The sequence below is a fragment of the Pezoporus occidentalis genome, unplaced genomic scaffold (assembly GCF_034315485.1).
Source record: "Pezoporus occidentalis ecotype Australia unplaced genomic scaffold, CSIRO_AGI_Poc_V1 ctg2, whole genome shotgun sequence".
In the NCBI taxonomy this organism is placed as follows: domain Eukaryota; kingdom Metazoa; phylum Chordata; class Aves; order Psittaciformes; family Psittacidae; genus Pezoporus; species Pezoporus occidentalis.
In genome coordinates, this window is record NW_026913855.1 from 10510578 (window position 1) to 10537231 (window position 26654).

General features: G+C 37.8%; 1 long non-coding RNA gene across 2 annotated transcripts; it reads right to left on the reverse strand.

Annotated features, from left to right (window-relative positions):
• Positions 1-876: 876 nt before the first annotated feature.
• Positions 877-25087, reverse strand: LOC134163177 (uncharacterized). Of its 2 annotated transcripts, none has more exons than XR_009964610.1 (3): positions 25036-25087; positions 17751-17877; positions 877-2111 (listed from the first exon to the last, which is right to left on the reverse strand). It is a non-coding gene; the product is annotated as an uncharacterized LOC134163177 (long non-coding RNA). The 2 variants fall into 2 exon arrangements; XR_009964609.1 differs by having other exon boundaries at positions 24969-25081.
• Positions 25088-26654: the final 1567 nt, after the last annotated feature.

The following is a 26654-nucleotide window of genomic DNA, read 5'->3' on the forward strand; positions in this document are numbered from 1 at the left end:
GGGGAGAAAAAAATGGGAAATAAAAAACCAAGACCCAGCACATTATAAATTCTAGTGGGCACGCAATTGCACCATGCTGTGCCTGCAGCTCTGCGACTCCAGGCTGTACTCTTGCCTGTTCTCAAACGCTAAGGTTGACCTTATATGAAAGACGTAAAAACAGGACAGAATGCTGCCAGAAGTAATCTTTAGTAATTTAGTAAGTGGTACAGACCATCCTTCACGACATTACTGAATAAATTCCCTAGAAAAGTAGGTTCTATATTGCTTACACCACAGTTGTCAAGGTGACATCAAAATGAAAGCTCAGGTCACTTACCAACTATTACAAGCCCCCTTGTGCTTTTTGCAAGATTGGGGCCATTGATCTGATTCAGTTTCGGCCGAATTCCAGTTTGGTTAATTAAATTCCACATACCTACATCCCCTTGTACTTCACATCTTACGCTACTGCTAAATGCTATTAAACAACCAACACATTAACTCATCATCCTCTGGGCCTATCAACAAGGGTCAAAGTATTCCCCCAGTGCAGTTAATGAAAAGCTGCTGGAATCCTTCAAAGTAAAGTACTGCTGTTGATGTAAATAAGAACCATTCAAGCCATTTCAAGTTAAATAACCATCACACTTGTTGTACAAAAAAGTTAAAATGCTGCAATGTAAATTGCATTAAGGAAAGAAAATATTACCCATTAGTAGCTATGTATATCCTCAGTTGTAAATGTCCAACTATTATACTTCCAGATGAAGCAGCACCAAGTGTTTCTGTTTAGGTATGCATTTCTAACCTCTCCTCTTCCAACTGTATAACAGGAAAATGAGGTCTGTGATGACCATCAGTTTCTAACAGTGTAAGAATTATCTTCTCTGAAAATTAATTTATCTTCAATTCTTTAATAAAGATTCTACCTACAATTTGCCAGTAGCTACTCTCCACATAACTCTTTTAATAACATTTTCCCGTAAATCAAGAAATCTACAACTTACCTGGAAGGGAAACTTTCATCCTGTTGAAGCAGTGTATTCTTTACAATTGTGTTTAAGAGAACAGCGTACATGCACTTCAGTCACTATTTGCTTCTGTCTGGTAGGAAGTTGTGATATTAGCTTTTTTATTTTTAGCAACAGTTACATTTTCTGAGAAACATTTATAGCTGATAACAGACTCTACAAAACCACCATAGTCAAAGAACAAATGTGCAGTCATGGAGTAAAATCAGTCCTCTAACAGCCTAAAATTAGAAAGTATATCATTCTTCTAATTTGATCTTCTAAAGTGAGCAATATCTATTTGGCTGAATAGGGTACAGTTTATGTGATGTCACATTTCAATAGTTTATATTTTTACTTCAACAATGGGTCAGCTTATGATAATAGACACATTTTGTTACAAAATAAATAAATACGAAGGCATTTCAGGATTTTTTTTTACCACATTGAGTCCTACAGCATCAGTAGATTTTTTTTTAACAATTTACTTGTATATATGTTTATATATATATTTAAATATATATATATAATTTATGTAGAGACCCGTATCAAAAATAAGAGATGTAGTACAGAAACAACCAGTAGTGTTCACTGTCAGCTTTGGTACATTTCAACAGATTCTGCCTTCAAATGTCAAACTCTTCATTTGTAAGTAAGCAGAATATATCAGCAAGAGGTAACCAGAACAAAAAATCAACATGTCCACCTTTGTGCAACACAAATCTTCACACTCCTCTCAGCACACTGGAGTTTCCACCTGCCCCAAAATACACAGAAGGCTTTCGGGAAGACCATTCTAAGTGCTTTTAATTGCCGCATAGGGACTGTTTCTTCTTCCAGATAACCCCTGGCTTTCAGCACAGAAGTGTGACAACGCCAACAGCTTCCTTATTCGCAGGGATGCTCTGGTGGAAGTTTAAGCATGAAGAACCTAATTTTCCACAGGAAGTGATCTGAGGGTAAAAGTGAGCTGGGAGCTGGTTAAGAAAGTTCTTGAACCTAGGTGATTTTTCTTAATGTGTTTTTGGAGAAGCTGTTTCTCAGAAGAATAGCAGCAAAAACCACACCTCACCAGTGTGATGTCAGGATATGTGAAGATCCAAGCTCTTCTTCTGAATGCTGTAATAAATTAAAAATGTATCAGTCATTAGTACTATCAGTAGCAGTGAGCAGTGCACAAGCACAGCCTGGCAGTTTGTATTTGGAGTGTTCAGAAATCCAAAATAGCCAAACAAGAGGTGAGGGTATGAGTCATCCCTAGCAAGATCTTGTGGCTCTGTCTAATGGCAAAAGCTAGATCAGAACACAGCCCTCCTGAGCCATAGCTCAATGATTTCACTTACAGCTAGCTGTATGCCCAACTGAGGGTTTCTAGACCTAAAATATGTCTCTTTGTCATCTCAAGCAAGGTAACACCTTTCACTGTTCTTTTTCCAGCCACTGGAGTAAATTAGTGGAGCCTGCACCATGCTTCCAGCAGTGTTTCTACTTCACTTTCAGTTGTGCAAATGTGGATATATCTACTCTTCAAAAATAAAACCTTCATACATGCAATAGGTACCTAAACTCCTATAAGGCCAAGTGCCCCAATTTACCTTTTAACAGGACCTTATATGCATTTACATCCTTAATGTAAGTATTGCACCAGCATGCAGCCACGCACACCAGATACGCACACATTTGTGTGTGCGTGTGTATCTGCATATAATTCCAGCTTAATGTCATGAAAGCTGCAAACCAGTCTGAATATACCAAAAAGTTCTACCTTTCATTTGTCATTTCAACCCACTTAGTTCACGTTATGACACGGACATACTTCAAAATAAAGAAAGTAACCATAACAGCAATACTGTCCATGATTCATTCTACATTAAAATGTGAGGTCTGCTACATACTATGGGTCTAAATTCTGCCCTGAGATAGTGGAATTATCACCTGATCCAAAACCTCAGTTCTTTCACATTCAAGGGAATAGCAAATATAGAACCTAAATCTTTAGATTTTGGCAGTTCCCTCATACAAGGCCAACCCAGAATACAGCTGTATACAGGCTGCAAGAGAACTGAGACTTGTGGGTTAGTCTCAGCACTTGTTACCTAACATCAAACAATCATATTTCAAAACTGACCAATTTGTAATGGTAGCTTCCTTGAATGTAAGGCTTTCCTTAAACAGATACTGAGGATCTGTTTATTTTGGCAACAACTGTTTGCAGCCCTATGAGCTAGGAAATTAAAACCACCACCTACAAGAGGATTCATCCTGCATAATGTTGCCAACGGGTGTCTACTCTAGATTTCCTCTGTAAAGTTAACTGTAGGCAGGCAGTAAGTAACCCTAACGGGGGTGAATTAGCCCACACATTTAACTAATGTCTCATATGAAATTAAGATGTCTTGTGGGAATGCCCACCATTCTCCACTGAGTATAGAAGGGGGTCCACAAAAAGGTCAGATTACACAACTAAATTGGCTAAAATTAATTCTTAGACTTCACAATGCATATACCATACCAGCTTAAAAACCTCAAGGTTGGTGCTGCAAATATTCATGGGTTTCCTGCATTCAGGGTTGTAGTACTCAGGTGATGGTGGTATTTGTATGAATGCAACAAGCAGAAGACTCTAGACCTTCTTAAAGTACACTACATCAGAAAAGGATACCCTAACCCTCCTTTCCCCTTACACCTAAACCAATTACATTTTTTGCTATCTGGCATGTACGAAACTATTTTACTACACAGACATAGAAAACCTTGTGTTTTCAAGGTAAGATTTACACAAATGATGAAATATTTTCCCATATATTCTTATTAAAGAAGCACAGAACTCTCCCTGTCATAATCAGGAACACCAACTTTAAGGAAATCCTCTTGTAGTCTTTGACAGCAAAACTACCAAAAATGTGAGCCTGTCGGATTCTGCATCATCAAAAGGAGTTATCTGACTCTTCCACGTCACTAAGCAAGACAGATACCCCAAGCAAATTTAGGTTTCTTTTTCTACATAGCTCTAAGCTCTTGATAAGACAAAGCCTTAAAGTAAAAAGACTGCTGTGAACAGCATAGTTACATACACATTTTAAGTCTTCAGCTCATTATACATATACACACAAATATATACACATATTGATACAGAGGGATGCACTTTAAAATTAAAATTTCACTGTAATACTGAATTTTGATGATCAGTTTCCACTGGAGAGTTCACTGTATTTTTTCACTCAATATATCTGATGAACGTAAAGCACAAGGTGAAAGCCTGAATAAACTTTTTTCTAACTGAATAACAGCAAACAATATGTATTTATTCACAAACTAAATTAGAATACTGGGAAAGTTTAGAGATTACACTTTTCTGTATATTTCACCACTGCAGTTATGCCATCCTTAGTCTTGTTTACACTCAGGTCTGCATGTGATTTCTACCCTTTACACCTCACTTTTGAATACAGCCCACTGAATCAGTCAAGGGGTTCTGTGTGAGTGTGAAGTACGTGCTTAGGGACTGGAAAAGGGTTGGGTCTTTTTCTGTCCTCTTCTTCTTTAGTATTCTTACATTCTGTTGTATTTTTGATACAATTCTGAATCAGAGTGCGTTATATTCCAGTGTGCTTAAAAAATCTGGTACAGACCTGAAATAGATTACTTAAGAAAAAAAACCTAAACTTAACTGTATTTACCCAGTTCAGGCAAACTGTTTCACAAGTGGTAATTTCAAACAACCAAACTATTTATGTATGGACCATTATGCACACAGCAACTAAATGTTTTGTAAGTAGAGATTTCACATACAAGAAACCAGCAGTTTCAGACATTTGTTAAAGCATTCACTTCCTGATCTCATAGGACTCTCTTTTTTAATTTATTAAAGAACAGTTTTATGAACTTCAAATGGAATTAGTTCCACAGCAAAAGTTGAATGTGCAAGTGTTTACGTTATGATAGCTAATGTGCATCTAAGGGAGCAAAGCAGGCTACGAAGAAGCCTGTCCGAAGAAGGCACATTGGTAATTTGCAAGCAACAAAATCTTTGATCCCTGCAAGAAGGGCTGGCTTATCACAAGTAAATGAAAAATGTTTGTAAAGTAATACTGCAGAAAGAGATAAAATACTGTGACAGGTATTAGAATGGTTTATTAAAAAACAGATTTTTAGCAGTACAGAACTCAGAACTTGCTGAATTACAGCCCCTATCAGGCTTAGCTGTATCCTGTAACTAAAAACTGTATTTCCTACGCCTACTACAGTAATGCATAAAGAGTAATAGGCTATCACTGTTCCACTGTCTACTCTGTGGAGTTCACTGCTATCATACCCCTCAAGTTCTTCAACCACTATTTTCTTCTGCTCATGAATTAGGACATTTTTGATACTTCTTAGAAGTAAATATCTGCAAACAAATATTTGTCTTTCTAATAAGCAACCATTCAATTTTACAAACTTCCCTCATTTGTTACAGCATTTGGATAATGTTTACAATTCTGAATTTTTACACATCTGCAACCAAAATTAGGAAAAATTATTTTTTCCTGTTATTCCAATACTGAACACTGAAAAATTCTCAATGAAAAGAAACCTAAAGAAGTGACTTGTGAACATTAGTTTATCTTAGTTTAAACCTTCTGAGTTTAAAAAACCCCAAAGCAAACAGTACATCATTCAGTGTACAGAGTTTAAAGACATAAGAATTTAACATTTAAACAGCCTCTAAGGCTGCTAAGTACATACTTTCAATATGTACTTAGGCTTTACTAAGACTAGCTAATGCTCCCACTCATCACATGACACATGCTGCCAACACTGCAAAATGAAAAGTATTAGCAGTGTCAGAAATGCAAGCATTTCCTCAGTTGGCAGGAGCAGGAAGGTGGAATCAAAACACTACAACAGAATCACTGTGAAAAAGCAGCATGGTGCCCCTTATACAGCAAATTAGGACATACAGTTAGTGAATGAACACATTTTTGCTTTTATGCAAGTCACTACTATTTGTCCCAGTACCCTGCACGTACAGACACAGATATATCACTGCCTTCTACTGTGTATTTTTGTATTTATAGAATCATAGAATAGTTAGGGTTGGAAAGGACCTTAAGATCATCTAGTTCCAACCCCCCTGCCATGGGCAGGGACTGTCCACATTAAACCATGCCACCCAAGGCTTCGTCCAACGTGGCCTTGAACACTGCCAGGGATGGAGCATTCACAGCCTCCCTGGGCAACCCATTCCAGTGCCTCACCACCCTTACAGTAAAGAAGTTCTTCCTTATATCCAATCTAAACATTCCCTGTTTAAGTTTTAACCCATTACCCCTTGTCCTGTCACTACAGTCCCTAATGGATAGTCCATCCCCAGCATCCCTATAGCCCCCCTTCAGATACTGGAAGGCTGCTATGAGGTCTCCACACAGCCTTCTCTTCTCCAGGCTGAACAACCCCAACTGTGTTCCACATTAGTGTTCCATACATCTTCTAGGACAGTCTTTGCAGTAGTTATATACAGAGTTGTAAAGAGGGGACAGAAAGCAATCCCTTTAAATAAAAAAGCCTTCTTAGAGACAAGCTCCCAATAGGAATATATTTAAATGTGTGAAATTAGGGTGAGGGTTTTACTGTTGCTTTTTAAAAGCCATCAGATTTACAGAATTTGCCTGACAGGGGGATTATTGACACCGACTGTATGAACAGAGTCAGCATTTGCAGGGCCTCTCACATGTTCAGAAACACTGCTGCAGGGAGCTTGCATCAATGAAGGTATAAGAGCAAATCTCACACTTGAAAGCCTTCTCACCTACCAAGAAATAGAAAGCAAATATTAAGGATATAGTATCTTCCATGGGAATATAAAGTATGAGTGGGAAATTCAAAAATATTAGTGGATTCGTATTTACAGCACATCCCCCAAGCCACAACTCACCTTTCCCATGATATTGTTGCTAATGAAGCACGATCTCAGATAATGGTCTAGGCAGTTAAATGCCACAGTCTGTTTTACCAGTAGGAGACCTACTGCATATAAATTTGGCTTCCATCAGAAGTCTAATCAAGAAAAAACAGCCAGAACCATTTCCAAATTTAGTTTTGAATTTTTTTTTCCTGAATTGAAGTTCAGAGGGGCAACTTTCAGCACGCCCTATGTCACCAGTTAAAAACAAACAAAAAAATCCCCCAGAATGGGGAAATGTAGAACAGGAAATTTCCAAGCAGCAACGGAATAACGCTAAAGGAAAGTAATTTTAACTTAATGAAGAAAACACCCAAAGAATTTTCTGTGAAGACAACAAGGATAACAATAACAAAGGAAAACAATGACCTCCGATAACAAAAGCAACAAGAGGTACATTCTTAAAAGGACTAGTCTCCCCTTTCACCTACATGCCCACGGATGATTTCTAACTTACAATATTGTCCTGGGTTCAGCAGTAGCAGGCATTTTTCTCCTTCTTAGTAGCTGGTACAGTGCTGTGTTTCTGACTTTCGGCCTGGGAACAGAGCTGATAATACTGATGTTTTTAGTTACCGCTCAAATGGTTTAGTCTGGCCAAGGACTTTCTGAGCCTCATGCTCTGCCAGGGAGGAGGAGAAGCTGGGAGGAAGCAGAGGCTGACCCAAACTGACCAAAGAGGTATTCCATACCACAGCACGTCATGCCCAGGATGTAACTGAGAGTTACCCAGAAGGGCTAGAGGACTGTGGGGCTGGACGAGGTATGGGTCGGTGCTTGGTTGGGCTGGGGGGGTGAATTATCGGTTGGTGGGTGGTGAGGTGTTGTATTCTCCTCCCTTGTTGTTTCTCTTCTCATTATTATTATTGGTGGTAGCAGTAGTGATTTGTGTTATACCTTAGTTACTAAACTATTCTTAACCTGTGGGAGTTGCATTCTTCTCGATTCTCCTCTCCATCCCTCCAGGAGTACGGGGAGGGCAAGAAGGGGGGGAGTGAGTGAACGATCTGCCTGCCTGGTTTTAAACCATGACAAATATTTATCTTCATATTTTTCTGATGCATGAAAATTATGAAGTATTAGCCATACAGTGAAGAACCTGGAAGGAACCTAACTAGAAAGAAACCACAAACTAAAAAAAAATGAAACAGAATCACAAAATAGTTAAGGCTGAATGGGATCTTGGGAGGTCATATAGTCAGACTCCCAAATAGGCAAACCTATTTTCATTTTTGCAGCCAAAAATAAAACTCAAAACCAACAAGTAAGTACATTTTAGAGAACATATTTTAGGAAACTAAATCTTAACACCAACCCTGGAACAGAAATAATTCTCCTCAAGGCAGTATTTCATGCCAACACTATTACATCTCCAGATATGGTTTTATTAGTGTTATCTTTTAAGAATTATGCAGGGGATATCACATTGAGTGACCACTGCATAGTCAGCATGATGTGGAAATCAAAGCACTTTTTCTGTGCACTCCCAGTTGTCAGTGAGGAAGCAAACAGGAAGAGGCTGATGAGATTTTCAGGAGCAGTTATCGATGGTTTGATAGCTAGATAATAAATCACATTTTCACCAGTAATAAGCAGCTTTCTAAAACTCATTACATGTGTTTGCAGTAGGTTATGTAGCAGATCAGCAGCAGAGCAAGGAATAGGAGATAGTTCTGGATTTGCAATCCTTCTTCTAGACAGTGACTTATTGCCTTCATTTTTTTGCAAAAGTTTAATTTATTTTGCATAGTTTTAGTCACTTGTCTACTTATGTACGTGAACATCATTATCAGTGCCCATACACACTACCTAGCCAGCCCCCTAGGAAAAGTTGGTTCTCTCTTCTTTGGCTCTCACTCTCCTTTTCCTGTATCTTTTGAAGCCCTGTCAGTCGCCTTCTCCATCAGCTAAGAATATTTAATAGAGCAAATGTCTGTCTTTGAAGACATGGCATACTTGCTGCTACAGGGATTGAGAGCCATCTGTCTCAGTAGCGTAAGACGTCTATCAGCCCCCTTCACACCTATGTTTCCTGCCAGACATCTGCCTACCCTCCTCTGCTGCCGTGTGTGATGCCATGGCTCCAGTGCTGCGGGATGGAGCACCACCCATATCACTCAAGTGTCAGAGCGCTACCCTCCTGCCAAACCACTGCAAGCGTATTTAATTTCTGCAACTCACTGAAAAGCTAATTTTGCCAGCGTGGACAAAGGTGGATATTCCCTATTCACTGCTGCCAGATCCTACAGGAGGATCTCCACAATTTATTTATTTAAGTATTATCATAAGCATCTAATTGACTCCCTACTGTCCCGTCCACCCACTCACTGAACACATCAAGTAGCGGGTTTCTGAAGGTCATTAAGGCAACACAGCACATTCCCATCCTATTTATTCAGTTAAACTTATTTTCTATTCCTGTAAAATGCTCAGAAGAAAGGAGAAAGCTTTACTTTTTAAATACCAACAAGATGGAGCAGATTCAATAGTTCCAAGCTACAAAGTACATTCCTCTGTATAGTTCAGAATTTCTTATAAAAGTTGCTTTATTGGCGGAATGATGGACTTAATAAAACTACGGCAATGCAAAGTCTATATAAACAGATCACTTGACTGAGACAGAAAGAACCCCAGAGCATCAGTCACAGACAGGCTGGCCCTTTGATAGAGGTTCAACATTCAACTTTAAAACAGAAACATGAAGCAGGAAGCTTTCCAGAAAATGAAATGGAATGTAGCCAAACTGGACAAACAACAATGTATTATATTAAAAACCATGAAACATGCCAATGTGTGCAAGTTGATTTAAAAAGTTTTGAGAAGACATTCCCATTCTTTCCTGGCCACAGAGCAGCAGTACAAAAATAAAACTTACAAACTGGTTGAAGTCTACATCCCTGTGAACTAGCAAAGTCATCTTTTCTTGTTAATGAGCCATGGGCATAAGGTGTCCTTGTCTTTGAAGTATCTACACCTTTATATATATAATCTGAATATAAATCTCGAACCAGGGTCAAACATATCCTTAAAGACCAACATCTCTGAATGCCATAAAAAAAACCCACTTCAGTTAAAAAACAGCCTGTTTTCTTAAATCAGATCACATGTTTGATATTTGCATATTCAGTGTGAGAGGGAGAACTACCTATAGGTAAAAAATACCCCTTTTCTGTAGAAATCCTTTTCATGTCACAAAAGAATCACTCCTATACAGTATTCAATATTCCAACTCGATAGTATTTTTTTTCCCCTCCTGAGTGGTAATATAAGTAAGACATACATGCAATCGACCTGCATCTGCTGTATCAGAAAGGTCTTTAGCCTTGTTTTGTACTCACAGTGCTGGCAGTGAAAGGCTTTGAGGCCAGGATGCATTCCCACGTGTTTTGACAGGACTAACTGTAAGAACACTTCCTGTCAGAAAGGAAATGAACCTTGTCACATCTAGAAAATCACCATCTATTCTTCCTGTGTAAAGTGGTCTAAGGGATGACATTTCTCAGTTAATGCGTTAATTAAAGCTTTTAATGCCTTTTATTATGAGTATTTAAGGCAGTTAGTTAGGAAAGATTGATATCACTAGGGGAGAAATGACAGCACAAAGATTCCTATCAGACCTGTCTACGATCAAATACTTCAGTTACTATTTTATTATCTTTTAATTATTTATTTACATTCCCAGAATTACATACTTTGCTGTGTTAAAGCAATTTACTAGCAACCAGTATTGCACAATGCAAGACGATCATACTCGATTATTGTATCTTGATGCTTGAATGGTCCATCTATGTTTCCTAGATTTTCTTCGTCTGAATTAAAAAAGACAGATTCTATCTTCTCCACTGTGTGACCTGCTACTCTTTCCGGCCTGCAAGTGGAATTTATTTAAAATTAAAAATAATGTGTATGAAAATGATGTGTGCTTATATACAAAGAGAGGATTCCTAGGGAACACAACTGTAAAGCATTTGATAAGTACTACACAGATCACAGATCTGCTGTTCCAAGTTCCTTGATTTTCCAGATTCTTCCCCACACCATGCTTAGAGTTAAATGGTTTTGAGTTATTCTATGTCTTAAGCACTTAAAGTTCCTCACAACTCAGAAACAACATAGCAAGCACTAGCTGTTCACAAATTCAAACACAAGTCTAATACTGTAAAGTCACATCTTCAACACACAGTAACTTCAAAGGTAGAAATGTAAGCATCAGAGAACATTAAAATCTTTGTCCTGTGGAAGTCAACTATAGCAGATTTAAAAGGTGCTTAGATCTCTACCCAGATTATTGATCAGCGCTCAGCAAAAGGAAACAATGTCATTTTGAGTCATACCTGTAAATAATTAATTACTAAGTAAATACTATTTCCAAATACATGCACTACATTCACATGTTAGATGTAACAAACAGGATTAATTGTTCTTTAAACATTCTGTAATGAAAACACAGCTACTTTCATCATATGCTATGAAGGTAATTAAAGTTCTGATATTTTGGAAACAAAGTATTTCAGAAAGCAATGAAATTAGTTTTTATTATACCCAAGACTTCTACTGGCAAAAGTATTCTTGCTAATTCTAAATTAAGAGTGAATTATACAGCTGTTAATTTATGCAACAGTATTCAAAACAAGGAAGATGAAAAAGGGATGTAACCCTCAGATATTTGTGTGGATTAACACTTTCTTGCAGTAGAGCTTACATTGCTCAAAGAATAAAAGCCCTTCATTTACATGAGGGAACTTAGGTAGACAGGGGAGTTGTTGACTTGTTGGATGCACAGAAAGTGTGAAAGCTGAAACAGTGATCTCTGTATAACCAAGGGCCTATATGGAAAAATCTAGATTTTAACAGCAAGCTTCAAGATGAAAGCCAACTCTGAAAGGCAAGTTGTGCCTCTCTGAATAACTCCTTGTAGTACTTTCTTCCCTCTTTCCTAAATATTTTGCTCTTTCAAGAGGAAAAACACATTAAAAAAAAAAAAATTGTCAGAAATCTAGATTCTAAACTCCTACATGACAGACAGAACTTTTTCAGAGCTAGGAGAGACTGAAAATGCAAAGGCTAATTTCTGTAATATCTTTGTGAATCCAATACAAGTACAGCAGTTCAAAGGTATAACATACCAATTCACAGTCTAGGAAAATTGTTACCATTTCTGCTCATTGAAATCAGAATTAAAACTCTACTTCTTTATGCATTTACAGGAGATGTCTTTCACAATTTCCTTCGTTAGAGGTTTAAACGCTTTGTAGAAAAGTAGAGCTATTTGTATTTTTTAGCTACTTGAATTACTGCTTTATAGAAAAGTGTGAGCACAGCTGCCTGTTTCCAGCACATTTAACTTTGCTTTAGATGCAAATTTCAGAATTTTGAAATGGTTGCCAGCAGTGCCTATCTTATGTAGTGCCTTTGGTGCAAACTCCTCACAAATACTGATGCATTCTTTTTTCTTTAATGAGAAAAGAAAGAATATTCTGTAACTAGGAGGCTTGCTTCAATCCTCTAAGGTTAAGAAGCTGAAGTCCAAAGGAGCCTGGAATTTGTAATATTGATAGTTTAACCTTCCATTCTTCAGATATAAATAAGGTGCATCTGAGACAGTGGGAAATTATGACCTGCTAAACCCGAAGTGTCTTGCATGCTCTTGATCAACTTTTAGGCTCCATGAAGGTCCCACATGCATTGTAACACTTATGATTTTAATGAAGCAACTGGATAAAACTATCAATACATCACTTTCATCAGGGATCAGCTTCATTCTTCCGAGTTCACTTTTGCACATAGATTATAGACAGCTGATATTCACAGATGCCTCTATGATTTTCCCTTCTTTATATGAACTTTATATTTATATGAACTTTATACTGGTTAAAACTCAGTGAATGAAAAGGTTAGACTGCCCCCTCTCTGTCGCTTCTTGCTAACTACTTGATCTTTAACTGACAAAATTATGGCCACACACTTTCAAGAAATTCAGAATGAGATGTAAATCAGCATTTTCCCATACAGTCATGAAAAAAACATCCCATACTCTCAATCAGTAATATGGTATGCCTCCATAAAGTTTTAGTTTATAGAACTGCACTTTGTTGCTGAAATAAGAATAAAAATTGGTTATATTGTTTAGTATTACTACTACTCTCTGTGAACTGAGGCCTTTAATGTGCATGCACTGTCAGCAGAGTGCACAAGCCATCCTTGTACATTGTATTTATATGTGTATTATATGTGTAATCATATGTGAATTAAACCCATCACTATAATTACTGTATTCTCAGTTTTATTTTCTGATGGGACAAAAATGGTTATGACAACATTATTTTGAATTGGAATATTATATTAATGTAAATTGAAATATAGAAAAGAAACATTTGAAAGATGTTAAGCAAGACTTGGGTGCCACTAACTAATAATTGTCATGGGATCCAAGTGTTTGGCTATTTTATCCTTTAAAATACATACACACCTAATGCCATAGTCATAAGAATCTTAAGCATTCATTTAGAACTACCTTCTTTATAAACTTGAATTTGATTTCACTAAATAAATTCTACTGCCTAATACTGAAAATGATGAATACTTCCAATCTATACATTTCAGCTACCCTTGTAGCAAACAAGTTAGGTAGAAATCATCATTTAAAACTTTTTAGATCAGTACGCTGCAGGTTATAATCAAAGAGGAACACTGAAAAGGCATTTGAAAAGTAAAAGCCAGCTCGACGTTGTTCATTTGCTGCCCCCTCCTGGGGAAAGCCAAAGCAAACAGTAAAAGCATCACAAGACAGCCAAGAAATTGTTCCCCGCGTATCATTACCTACGCTTCGCTGATAACTCATCCTTGTGACAGCAGATCTTTTTCCGTTTAAAGGCTTTTTTTAAAAAAAGTTTTAATTTTAAAGTATCAGTAGACTTTAAAATATATTTCCCAAATGAGTCTGTTAATCTAAGCATAATTGGAGACATTTCTGGAGGAAAGAAACTGAGGCTTCTTACTTTGGCATTCTGAAGTCCTGTACAGCAGCACAGACTCTGCACTCCGAGTCAACACAACAACATTCTCTTCAGGCTGTTCTGTCATCAGCTATTAGCCTAAGCTGTAGGACACAACACTGAACTGGCTACAATTTGCAGAAGATTCTGTTCTGCCACAGGGTTAGGACCTTTAGTGGGAAGAAATAAAAGCCACAGGACGGTATTATGGCTAACTGCTACTTTCATTAGTTTGCCCTTTGAAGAGGCTATAAAAGAAACAATGTTAACATGAGGTTTGCTTTGCTATACAGACAGCACAGCAAAACTCAAGTCAGAACTAGGTATGAAAAGTTGAAGTAAGTTTTTAATCTTTGCAGTAATTTACAAGCATCATTCCAGGGACAGCTCTCAGAGAACTAGTCCATAAATGCTTCTGAAACACAGAGGTAACAAATTCATCAGATAATGACACATTTCATATATAACCTCAGACTAAATTTGGATCGCCACACTTCACTGATTTTAAAATAACTGTTGCAATGATAAAAAGATGTAAAATGCTTAATCTTGTTCTTCAATTTCTTTAAAACTGAGACAAGTTATTTCAAAATACCTCACTGTGAACATGGAAGCAACTTGTCTACCTGCTTTGTGAATCTGTAATGACTGAACTGTGCTTTGACTATGACAAGGCTTGTTAACTGACAATTTAATACAAAACAAAAACCAGCTGCCTACGTGCACCATCAGCATGTCGGTCTACTCCCTACTTTACTTGCCAAGCTGCTAGTTCACTTATCAGTGATCAGACCTTTGACTATCCTTTTTTTTTCTTTATTACAGCAATTTCAGCAAGCTACTAAAACATGTATTTACTTCCTTCCACATGAGCAATTACAACTACAAACCAGGAAATCTAGATTCAATATAGACAATTACTTCATTCTTAGAAAACAGCAGGGTAAAGAAGATACCTGGGGAAAAAAACTCTGACAATTTGAGTTAATTAATTATAATACACAACTGTAAAAGTCAGAAAGCGATTACTTAAACTGAAGGTGTCTATTGTGAAAATGTTTTCTCATAATGTAACACACATATGCATGGCCATAAATAACAACTAAGAAAGAAAATGCCCAAAACCAAACTCAGATACTTGGAAGAAACCGAGAAAAACAGAATGCACACCAAGTTCTCTACCTAAATACTAAAAAAGCTATCATTAGAATATTGTATGATGTCCAGTTGTGGATGGGTGGCTACCAGAGATTTCTATCTTCTTTCTCAAAGGAAAATAAACCCACTTTTCTGAATAACAGGAAAGCATCAAATGTCATCTCAAGTTTTCTTTGGAAGCGAGGATGCAACTGAGGTCAGACAAAGTCTTAGTGTTAACTCTTACATCTACAGGTAAGTAGAATTCTGCATTAACTGGTAAGATTGGTGCTTCAATAAATACACCTCTTACAAATGCAGCCACGAGTGCAAAGGAAGCTGTACCCTGTCACAGTTCTTTCATTTCGTCTACATACAGAATTTCAAGAAGCCTCACAGCGCACCTCTTGGCTCTTCAAAGAGCACATCTCAGTGGCTCTCCTTTATCACTGCTTGTAACAAAACTTAAGAGAAAGCCTTTAGAAGCACCTTTTTATCAGCTTACTTTATTCAAAAGACTGGAACTTTCACAAACCAAGAAGAAGACACTTCTTCGAATAGGGAAGCTCATTTTTGTTCAGGCTATCTGTGGGCAGCTTTCTAGTAGAAAATAAGTAATAAATATACATGTGCCACATTATCAATTGTTCTGCAATGAACAGCTACAGAGGTACTTGGAGTATAACAAGCAAAATGGCAACTTTTGCCATGTATAGGTCATACCCTACTGTAGGCAATGCATGTACATTAACCAAAATCCTTCTAGTTGTTTTTGTGTTGAAGCACACAGAATTATCTTCAGCCTTCTTTCCTCTCTTTCATTTTTTTGTTGAGGTTTTTTTCTGATGGATTTATTTGTGATGACCACTCATCGGACATCTGGTTTTGAATACCTGATCCCAAAAGGAAGACAGAAAGGCTGTAGAAGTTTAGCAATTTTCCATATGCTCTTTCAAGTCTTCTCTTGATGGCCAATTAAGAAAGTAAATTAATTCAACAAGAAATCCAAAATACTGTATTGCCCAGTATTTTACATTACCATCAGTGACTGAAAGACTTCAGAATTCGAGACAAGATACTTTCAGGTGAAAGACAAAGTTGTAAAGGGGCTTTCAAAATAGCGTAACCCGTATAATTCAGTCCACTAACAGAGGAAAAAAAGCCTTGTTGATCATCCTGTGTTATGTATGTGAAACACACACTAAGGGCAAAACAACAGCTTCTCAAAAGAGCTAGACAAGCCATTTATTTGGGTTGGAGTTTGTTTTGGTTGGTTTTGGTTGTGTGGTTTGGTTTTCGTTTTTATAACTACAGTGCAGAATTAGATATAAATTATTACATACAGGTAATGTTGAAGAAAGAACTACTCTATTTTACTTTTGGACATGTAAATACAATGAACAGGTATATCACATACTGCAATGTTTAGCTGCCATTCACACACACCCTAGAACAGATTATCATCCTTGGATGCACACTTTCGTTATAAAATTGCCGCAGCGCTGCCCAGCACAAAGAAAAACAAAATTAAATAAGCACAGATTATAATGATAAAAATGGCAGCATTTGGAAAATTGCTCCTGTGTTTGACACACTTGCTGCCACAATGAATATCCCTGTTTCTTAAAAGCGACAAAGTAGGAAGGAGAAATACGATTTTCATTTGCCCTGAACCCACTGGTTTCATCAGATTAGAATGATTTTATCATACAAAAGCTTTATCTAACAATCCACATTTTAAATAGTTGTCTTTTCTAAGTTTCCTGAGCTTCCTATGACCATTATACATGTAGATGAAGATCAAGTAACATATTTGCATAATACAGCTATTACGTTGCAAGGAATTGATTAATTTTTAATATTTGGATATTCCTGACCTAATAAGTTTCCTTTCTCATTCTGTTGTAAAAATAGCATAAGATTCTAATTACATTGTTAAGACTAATACCGAGAAATGACAATCATTTCCAATGTAAAACATAAGCTTCGAAAAACCCACAGCGCTGCATACATATTTAAATATATAGCACGCTTGGCAAGATTAGGAAAAATTAAGTAAGCCCATTAGATGACTGAGAAGATAGCTAGCATTTGTGTCAGAGTAAGTAGAATACTTCTATATCTATTGAAAATATCATTTGCATGGAATCACTTAACTTGACTCAATCTTTTTGGTCCTGACAGAGTTTGGATATTATTGCTTTTTTATGGGGTAATTATTTCAGCAACAAAGCACCAAGAACCCTCTTTTCCACCCCACACTCCCTAAAACTGATGTTAATTGTTATATAAATGAATCGATCAGTTGCACCAACTCTGCAGATAACTTGTAAAATCCATCAACTTAAGCAGTATGTATCAAATGCTCCCCACAAGAACTTGTTAATGTAAGACGTTTCAGCACACTGTCATTTACAAGAAGAAAAAAATAAAGATTTTTTCTTTACCCAGAGTCATCATGACTGATTTATTAAATTGCCAGTTCTTTTTAATATGATAGCACAGTGTCAAGATTACAAATGCTGCTGGCTTATGGAGCCTCCAGTGACTGGGGGAAAAGGGAGGATAACTGCCAATTTTATGACCATTTACAGATTAAAAAAGAAAAAAACAAACCTAAGCGTCTTGCAGCTTTTTGAGATGGTACATTCAAGATAGTATTGTGAATAAACAAATACTTACCTAACCCTCTATACAGTGTACACCAGCTTCTCCAGCATGGTTCAATGGTCAGTAAGTCACCACCAACACAATGTATGTCAGGATGTTACAATGGAGCTGAAGCCAGTGGGTCTAGATGTCACAGGACCTAAAGAAGAAATACGTGAACTTACAAATACCAATGTATTGTATGGTCTCACAGCCTAGCCACTAAATGCATACAGCACATACTGCTGCATAATTATGGCATTTTCAGCATTTTAGTATGTTAATGTAGATCCCCAATATACTTCTCACAACCACAAAATAAATCCTGTATTAAAAACCAAAACGAAATTCCAGCTCATTAAGGTTCCTAAGGCAAGACATAAAAACTAGTAATTGCCAAAATTAAAGTTGCCTTGGTAACATTTATTCCATTGTTTTTTGTGTATATACTCTATGCTCACTTAACAATAAACCAAGGCTAATGAAGCACTACCCATTCTACACACTGTATTTTAGAAGGATCATGTGGGGGAAAGAATATGCATATACAGTCAAGTCAAGCAACTGAAGATTTTGCAAGTGTATATGCCCACGCAGATGACAAGTGACTTTGCATCCTTTATTGGGAGTTATCTTGAATTTCTGTGGGTGTTTGGTTTGTTGGGTTTTCTCTTTGTTTGGTTGGGGGTTTTTAACATGTTTTAGGCTTCATTTCTTTGAAACAAAGTACGTAAGAAGTTAAAATATGCTTTCCAGATTTCATAATGGGGAATTATATTTGGGTAACTGGCATTGCTGAAACCTTTGCAGAAACCTCTGATGCTTGAATTAATTCCCATTTGAATAATGACAGTAATAGTACATAGAAGTTATTGTGTACCCTATTATTTTAATTCTGGTTCACGTGCCTGAGGCTCTAGATCCTTTCTGTCCACTTCAGGCCACCCTTTTCCCCAAGTTATTTTAATTCTCTGAGACTCCTCACTATTTTCTTCACTGCTGACTATGGCCTGTCCACTAGCATTTTTCTTACCATGCCAAATTCTGCTCGAGTTCATTTCCTCATCATGTCCTCCATCAACTTCTCACAAGTCTTCCAGCCACAATAACCTTTAGTATCCAATATCCAACTTTAAAAAAAATAAAAATAAAAGTCAAGAACTTTTGCAGCCAGGTACCAAAGAAAACTGGCAAGTTTTCTTAGTTCTTGTCCCTGCCTCCCTTAAAATCATAGAATCAGCTGGCTGGAAAAGACCTTTAAGATCATCAAGTCCAACCATTACCCCAGGACGGCCAAGACCACGTTACTAAGGGCCTCATCTACACGGTTTTTGAGGGAGCAGGGACAGTGATTCCACCACTACCCTGGGCAGCCTGTTCCAATACTTGATTACTCTCGCGGTAAAGAAATTTCTCCTAATACCCAATCTGAACCTTCCCTAGTGCAGCTTGAGGCCCCTATCTGTTGTCCTATCACTTGTTACTTGGGAGAAGGGACCAACACTCACCTCACTACAACCTCCTCTGAGGTAGTTATAGACAGTGATAAGGTCCCTGCTGAGCCTTCTCTTCTCCAGACTAAACAACCCCAGTTCCCTCAGATGCTCCTAATAAGAGTTGCTCTCCAGACCCTTCACCAGTTCCGTTGCCCTTCTCTGGACCCCCTCCAGCATCTCAATGTCTTTCTTGTAGTGAGGGCACAGAACTGAACACAGGATTTGAGATGTGGCCTCACCAGTACCCAGTACAGGGGGATAACCACTGCTGTGGCCCTGCTGGCCACACTGGTGCTGATACAGGCCAGGATGCTGCTGGCCTTCCTGGCTGCTGGGGCACAAGCTGCTCATGTTCAGCTGTCAGTCAGCACTCCCAGGTTCTTCTCCACAGAGCAGCTTTCCAGCCACTCTTCTCCAAGCCTGTAGCACTGCATGGTGTTGTTCTGACCAAAGCCTGTGGCACTGCATGGGGTTGCTCTGGCCCAAATCTTGAGATTTGTAATTTGTCACAATTAGCTTCCTGCAGTAAGTTATCTTCACTGCTCATTGCATTTTTTGGAGGCTGTGAAAAGGCCAAATCTCCACAGACTTTTGCATGAGGAGTGTGCCTTTTATCTATTCTAACAGAAGACACCATACAAAAAATGCCTAGGTCTTTCCTGCAAGCCATGGGCTATTATGCCTTCTTAAATAAAAGGTATCCATGGTCTTACCAGTTCTAATTCAAAACATTAGGAACAGAAAGTTTTCCCCCATACGCACTCTAGAAAATTGGTTGAATTATTTTGCTTGATCTGTTCTTAAACAAGCATCAGTTGGAGGCAAAGAAACATGAGAAATTGCAGTTTAAACAAAAACAGAAAAGCAAGACAGACGAGCAAGTGAAAACTGCATATTTAAACAAACAATATTAGTAACAAAGAGAGCATCTAGGTTAGTGAAAAAAAAAAGGCAGTATGGTTTTATAACACTAAATATGAAGTAAGCTGTTAAAACATAGAGGAAGCATGAGAAATGCAGGCATACGTCATGAATTAATTTCTGTTTTCAGAAGAAGGGGTCTCCTTTAACAAGTCTTGGGGAAAGCATATATCAGCATGAAGTAGAACTGCTGCTAGAGACACATAGCCTCTACCACTACTAAAAGATAAGTTACAAAAAATCAAATTTGATGGTATAAAAATGCACAGCTCCCCTCCTTTTGTTCACTCTGCAAGATACAAAGCTGGATAGGGTCCTTTGAAAGTTGCTTCATGATTGTAAAAGTATTTAAGTTAGCCTAAGTATTGCTTATGTGATGGCACTAAAGTAAATATATTGATAGGCTGCTACATACTTCCCTGTGATATTCAGCCTGCTTCAGTTAATGAGATTAACTGAAGACAGCAGATAGAAATCAGAGATGCAGAGACAAGTCCCTCCACATAGCTCTGCTCTAACCGCAAGTCTAGGACTTTGTAGGTCAAGGTCACAGGAACTGGGACTGCTAACAGCATGAACTGCAACATGTATTTTTGACATTTTTAAATGTCCACAAAGGAATCAGAAAAAAACCAAACTCTTGGTCAAAAAAGATCTAAGTTGTAGATTGAACTTGGCTTGCCATCATTCAGAGTATCACACTTTCAGTGTTATTCCAGTAGCACTGACATAAAGCTAAAGTCAGAAAAGTTTCAGACAAGAAACATACTTCAGTTTAATGTTTTATGCAGTACAGTATTCCTCCCTCCTCCTTCCAAGTGAAGGGCCCAGTAGTTTAATAACAAAAACCCAATAGATCTGTGAGGTAACAGAGAGTCTTCCTTGTAAGAAGCAAGAATCTCTGCTATAGCAGATAAAAATAAAGCTGTCATTGAGTAAGATGGAGCAAGACTGGTGAAGGAAAATAAACTTGCTGCTACTAACTTAACAAAGAAGAATTTCTTCTTAAACTACCAGGCAACTTGTTAGCCAACCAAGCAATTATCAGTTGCCAAAGTAAGCCCATCAGAAACTCAAATACACATAAAAAAGGATCCAAGCCCCAAGCATGCTGTCATGCATCTAATTTCCTGCACTAAGTGTACTTGCTGTCTTCTCTCCTCTACCTAGTTAATAGCTGTTGAGCTGCCAGCTCAGTGCAGCTGCTACACCTCACTGCTACCATTAGCCTTTGAAGATAGGGATTCTTGTTTAGTGCAAACTGTAACAAGCAAACTGTAAGTCCCTTATCCTCTTCCCCCCCTTCAAAACACAGTTTTACTTTAGCTTAATAAATTTTAAAGCCTTCTTCCACCAATTAAAACAAATCTACCAGTACATAGACTTGCATTACTCAAATATTTAGCACTGGGAAATTCACCTTCACTCGATAAAAGCAGACAGAAGCAAAATGTTTAATCAGAAGTCCTGCATATGCTTTTAGCATTTACAAAGCATTTGTTACACTTCATAAACAAAGCAGTCAACCCTCTCACCAAAAAAAAAAAAAAAAACCAAACCAAAAACCCCCAAAAATAAACCAAAAAACCCCACCAAACCAAAATGCCAACAGCTGTTGAAGGAGGAAGGGGAATTAAAAAAAAAAACAAACAAAAAAACCAACCCAAAACAACACAACAGCCAAAAATACACCTCTTTGGAAAAAACATCTCATCTCTCATACTCAGTGCATGGGTACAGTTTGAAATTGTAACCATGGCTGTACAGATACCTGTAGACTTTGATTCATTCCTTAGCTGTATAAAAAGTCACAGAGTTTAATATAATGGGTTAAAATCAAATTAAATCCATTAAGACCAAGACAATTCTACATTTTAAACAATTACTAAACATTCAAACTTAACTCCTGTGTAGTTTTAAAGTGTTTTGTGCTTATTTAAGTAATATGAGGTTGCATTTGGCTGAAATACACAGTATTTCAGAAAAAAAGAGCAACTATTAATTGAAGATGCAGTTTGACCAAAAGCAAGGTTAGCTCAGCTCTAAGGATGATCCCACAGTGTCAAAACAGCACAACAAAAAGGATAATGAGCAGTTCTCAAAGACTTCAAACCAGAATTTAAAATGAGCTCACAAAATACATACTTGCAGTAGAATCATTTTGATATGAATTATAGAACCTATGAAGAATATTGAAAGGACAACTGGGAAACATCAAAATACCCAAGCTTTAAAGGATTTACTGGTGAGATGAGATACACTTCAGTTGCACATTTTCTTCTAAGTACATATCCTAAATTAGACAGTAAATCTGTCTAAATTTGGTCTGGAGAAAGTACTGGCTGCAGGTTTTGCATAAAGGATTTCTGTTTAATGGAAATCAAGATCACAATCTCTTTCCTGTAAAGGTTTTAATATAAAATAACTTTATAGCAACTTCTGGACTGTTTAAGGTTTAAGATTCAAAGGCCAAAAATAATGACAGGCAGCATGATCAGTCTTTCATACCTTTTGCCTCTTTATCCCTGATGCAGATGGTAAATAGTCACTATGCAGTCTACAGAAATACCAACAACTGCTTTAATTTATACAAGTAAACAACAGATAACATTGCATAACTGCATACAAGAAGCTCTCAGCATGATAGATCAGTATCTTTGTCCTACATAAGAAATTAAGACGAAACTTCAATGTACTCCAAAGTATTTGAGCAATTTGCACTTTTCCTCACTGAGCAGGTCAGGTTTTCATGTAGGTTCAAAGTTATAAAGCACATTGTCGCAAATAATGTTAACAATTACAGCTAAAACTTGAAACTAAATTAAACACAAGCTTGGTGCTAAGGAACATGCAGTTAAAACTTATTTCCAAAACTATTCCCATAGCAAGCAGGAAGGCTCCCATACCCATTGGATCAGCTTCAAAAGTATAATAAATTGGCAGAGAACAGTTCTTTGTACTGCTATGGTAAAACACCCTTTAAAGGAATAAAACACCTGAAAAATACTAGCAAGCTGAAGACTACTGAATTTCTTTCATGTTTCTTCTCCACCTCAGAAATGCACAGAAATTAACACAATGTTAAACAGACATTTAGAAGGGCTTCCTTTGCTCACATTTATTGCAAAAACGCAAATATTAAAACCAAATATAAAACATTCACAATTCCATCATACTACCAATAATTTAAAAAGCTATTAAGTATTGAACCTACTATATTTTTCAATAGGAAGCTAAAATTAAGAACCTTTCTGAATGTGTTAACTTAACAGTGACCAGTAAATTATAATCTTCAAAAATTCACAGTACCCAGACATAATGAAAATTATCAAAAGAGGATCCCAGAAAACCTCATCCCAGACTGCCTTCTCACTAGAGTTATAAGGGAAATAGATTCTTGATCTCCCTTACACCCCCTCCCCCTCAAAACAAAAGGAAACAAATTATTAATTCCAGACACGAGTTATAATTTGCCAATACAAAACGCTTTCCCTTTCACTTAAGAAAACATTGTTTGTATAAGCATTCATAAACCTTTTTCACTGTTGTGGTCATCTCTAGTTTGAAACTGTGTGAATTTCAGCTGTCTTTTTATGTGCTCTGCTTCCCAACCTCTTAGAAAAAAAGTTAAGACTGGACTACAGCCTTGTTGCCAGCTTAGTCGTATGCAATGAAGCGGAGACACTGTATGTCGCTGTTCTAAAACTGACCCTTTCTTTGGTTCCTTTCCCTGCAGAATTTCTGCAATAACCTATGAAAATTTTATTTCCTGCCCTTTTGAACAGTAAAAGCTCAGAACCCCACCTATCCCAAAGATTTTAAAATTAGACTGCACAGTACAATCTAATCTAAACCCTTCAAAACCTACACTGCAACACAGATGTAATGCCCAGCCTGGCTACAATCACAGGAAGCCCTGTAATTCCACATTCCTAACACTCCTAACATTGCCTGTTTTCTTATCTGAGCTCTGCCACAAACTCCAGAGTGCTCCTGCGAGCCATCATCTTATTTCACATAAATCACCTGGCTTTGCACCGGCTTTACTGAGCAATCAGAACCGAACAAATAGCTCAAGCCCAGAAAACAAGGCTGGTCTGTATGGGCAGTAGCAACCATGGAAACCTTACCAAAATCAATCAGTCACTGCAATCACCTAAAACACTGTCTGGTTCAACAGAAAAATGCCCAGGCTACCTTTGTACACACATCTTTCAAGATTTTAACCAGTCTTAAAGGTAAGCACTAAATGCATGTCTTTACCAAAGACAAAACAGTTGCAATCAGTATGAGAAACATTTTAATGTTATTTCCTCCTTGCTTAAATAAAGTATAATTGGTTCAAACCCAATATTTGTAGTCAATGCAAAGGAGAACAGCACTGGAATTATGTCCTTTTGTAATCTGAGAGACACAGATTATGTTACTTTGCCAAGGACCCTCATTTATAAATGGAGGCAATATTTAGCTATTAGCAGTGTCACAAAACTTAAGAGATAAAAGTACCTTCACAGTAATGTTACAGAGCCATTAAAAAGCTAATAATATTGAAATTATTAGAATATGATGGTCAACTACTCCTAGAAATAGTCTGAATCCTCAATATAAAATGAGACACGATTTTGCAGAATTAACATCACCAAAAAATGAACATTTATTAGAATTTTTGCCATTTTCATATTTTCTTTGTTTAAACCAGTATAAAGATACTTAACTGACAGCATTTACAGCTCATGCTGAAACTCTCTAGTAAATTTGGCACTGAGCAAATAAAGTTAAGTGCACAGACACATGTGTAGCTGAGGCAACTGTATGAGAATAAAATTTGACTTACTGGTAAAATCACTATACAGACATTTAAACACATCCTGATAAAGGCAAACTACATAAGGCTTTCTTACTTGCTCAGTTTCAAAAGATGATGAACATATTGTGCGCCTGAAGAGGTGAGGCACTCTGCGACGTAAGAACACTTCCACTGATGAGGCACTCAGGTTTCTTATATCCCTTTGGTGATTTTAAATGATTCTCCATTAAGCCCCCCTCAGCCATGCAACAATAAATACACTTAAAGTCACAATTGGCATCATGAACATTTTCATGGACTTTCTGAGCATCTTTTGACTACGTTGCACGCTGTAGAAACGCTGCCTTCTTTCAGAACCCAACTTTAAAGCTCAAACATCTTTCACAGAATGAGCTACCCCTTTACCGCTACATCCAGCTTTCTTCTGATTTTTGACATTTTTACACCTTGCTTCAGCTTTAGAGGTTTTTATCTCCCCAGCTAAGGTCCAAGTTGTAACACTGGAAACACAACAGAGGCCAAGATGCACAGACTGGGCATTTGAAATAGCAGTTGGCAGTGCAGAAGAGGGCTCCTCAAGGTGCAAATAAAGCGCTGTTGCTCCAAACAAGGTGTTCACAAAAGTGAGAAGCGTAAGAGTTACTGCTCTGACCACTTGGGCTCATGTCGCAACAGTGAGGACTCATTTTGAAGCATCTGACACACAGGCAATAAGAGCCATTTCTTGCAAAATTTTCTTCATTTTTCTTATTTTTCTTATTTTCTCGGTTAGCTTAATCTCCCATGCCATATGATTCATTTTCATTTTGGTCAATTTTAGGACAGCTTAGAATTTGATGCTGTATCAGTTTCACACGTATAAGCCAGGTACGTCCTGATTGTACTTTTGATGCTGCTTGTGAACTGGCAGAGCTTATACCTATATACCTCCACCAGAAACATCTTCACCAGGCTGGCAATCTGGGCTTCAAAACCCTAAAGCACAGTAGCATACAACTGGGATGTTAAGATTTCCTCAGAGCGATGCAGGTTCATTGACAGAATATGTCAATATTTGTATTTAAATTATACTCCATAGTTAGTGGTAGATAAATCTACAAATAACAATAAACAAAGCAGTTAAAATCTACTTCATAAATTATTAAGAACTCTAAGTCTCTATAAAATCTAGATTCGGATTCCAGTCCAAGCGGTATGTGCAGATTTTAAGACTACCTGAAAGAAGTGAGGGGTTTGATCATTAGCAAAACGATGCCACAAGTGATTACCCAAATCATCTGTCGAATTTAAAAACGAACTACAGGTTAACAGTACCACGGCATTTGCATGTTCAGTTTATAACACTTCCTGTCAACAGGCGGGCTGTGTTAACCTCAAAGCGGAATACACTAGGGAGAGACCTGCGCCGCTGACACCCGGAGGCCTCCAACCCATCCACCACGCCCCATCGCACCCCCAGGTACCACCCAGCACCCCGCCCGCCCTTCCCGCGCAACCCGGTACAGTCAGACGGAACCTGAGAGAACAAACCAAGCCGAACAACCTCCTCACAAGGCGCGCCAGCCGCCTCTGGAGAGCCCGCCCTGAAGACCACTCCTGGGCTGCAGCCCCTTCCATCGCCAGACCCTCTCCGAACATAAGCGGCACCCCTCTCCCAGGGAAGCTCCCTGAGGAGACACCACCACAGACGCAGGTGTCGCAGCCAAACACCCG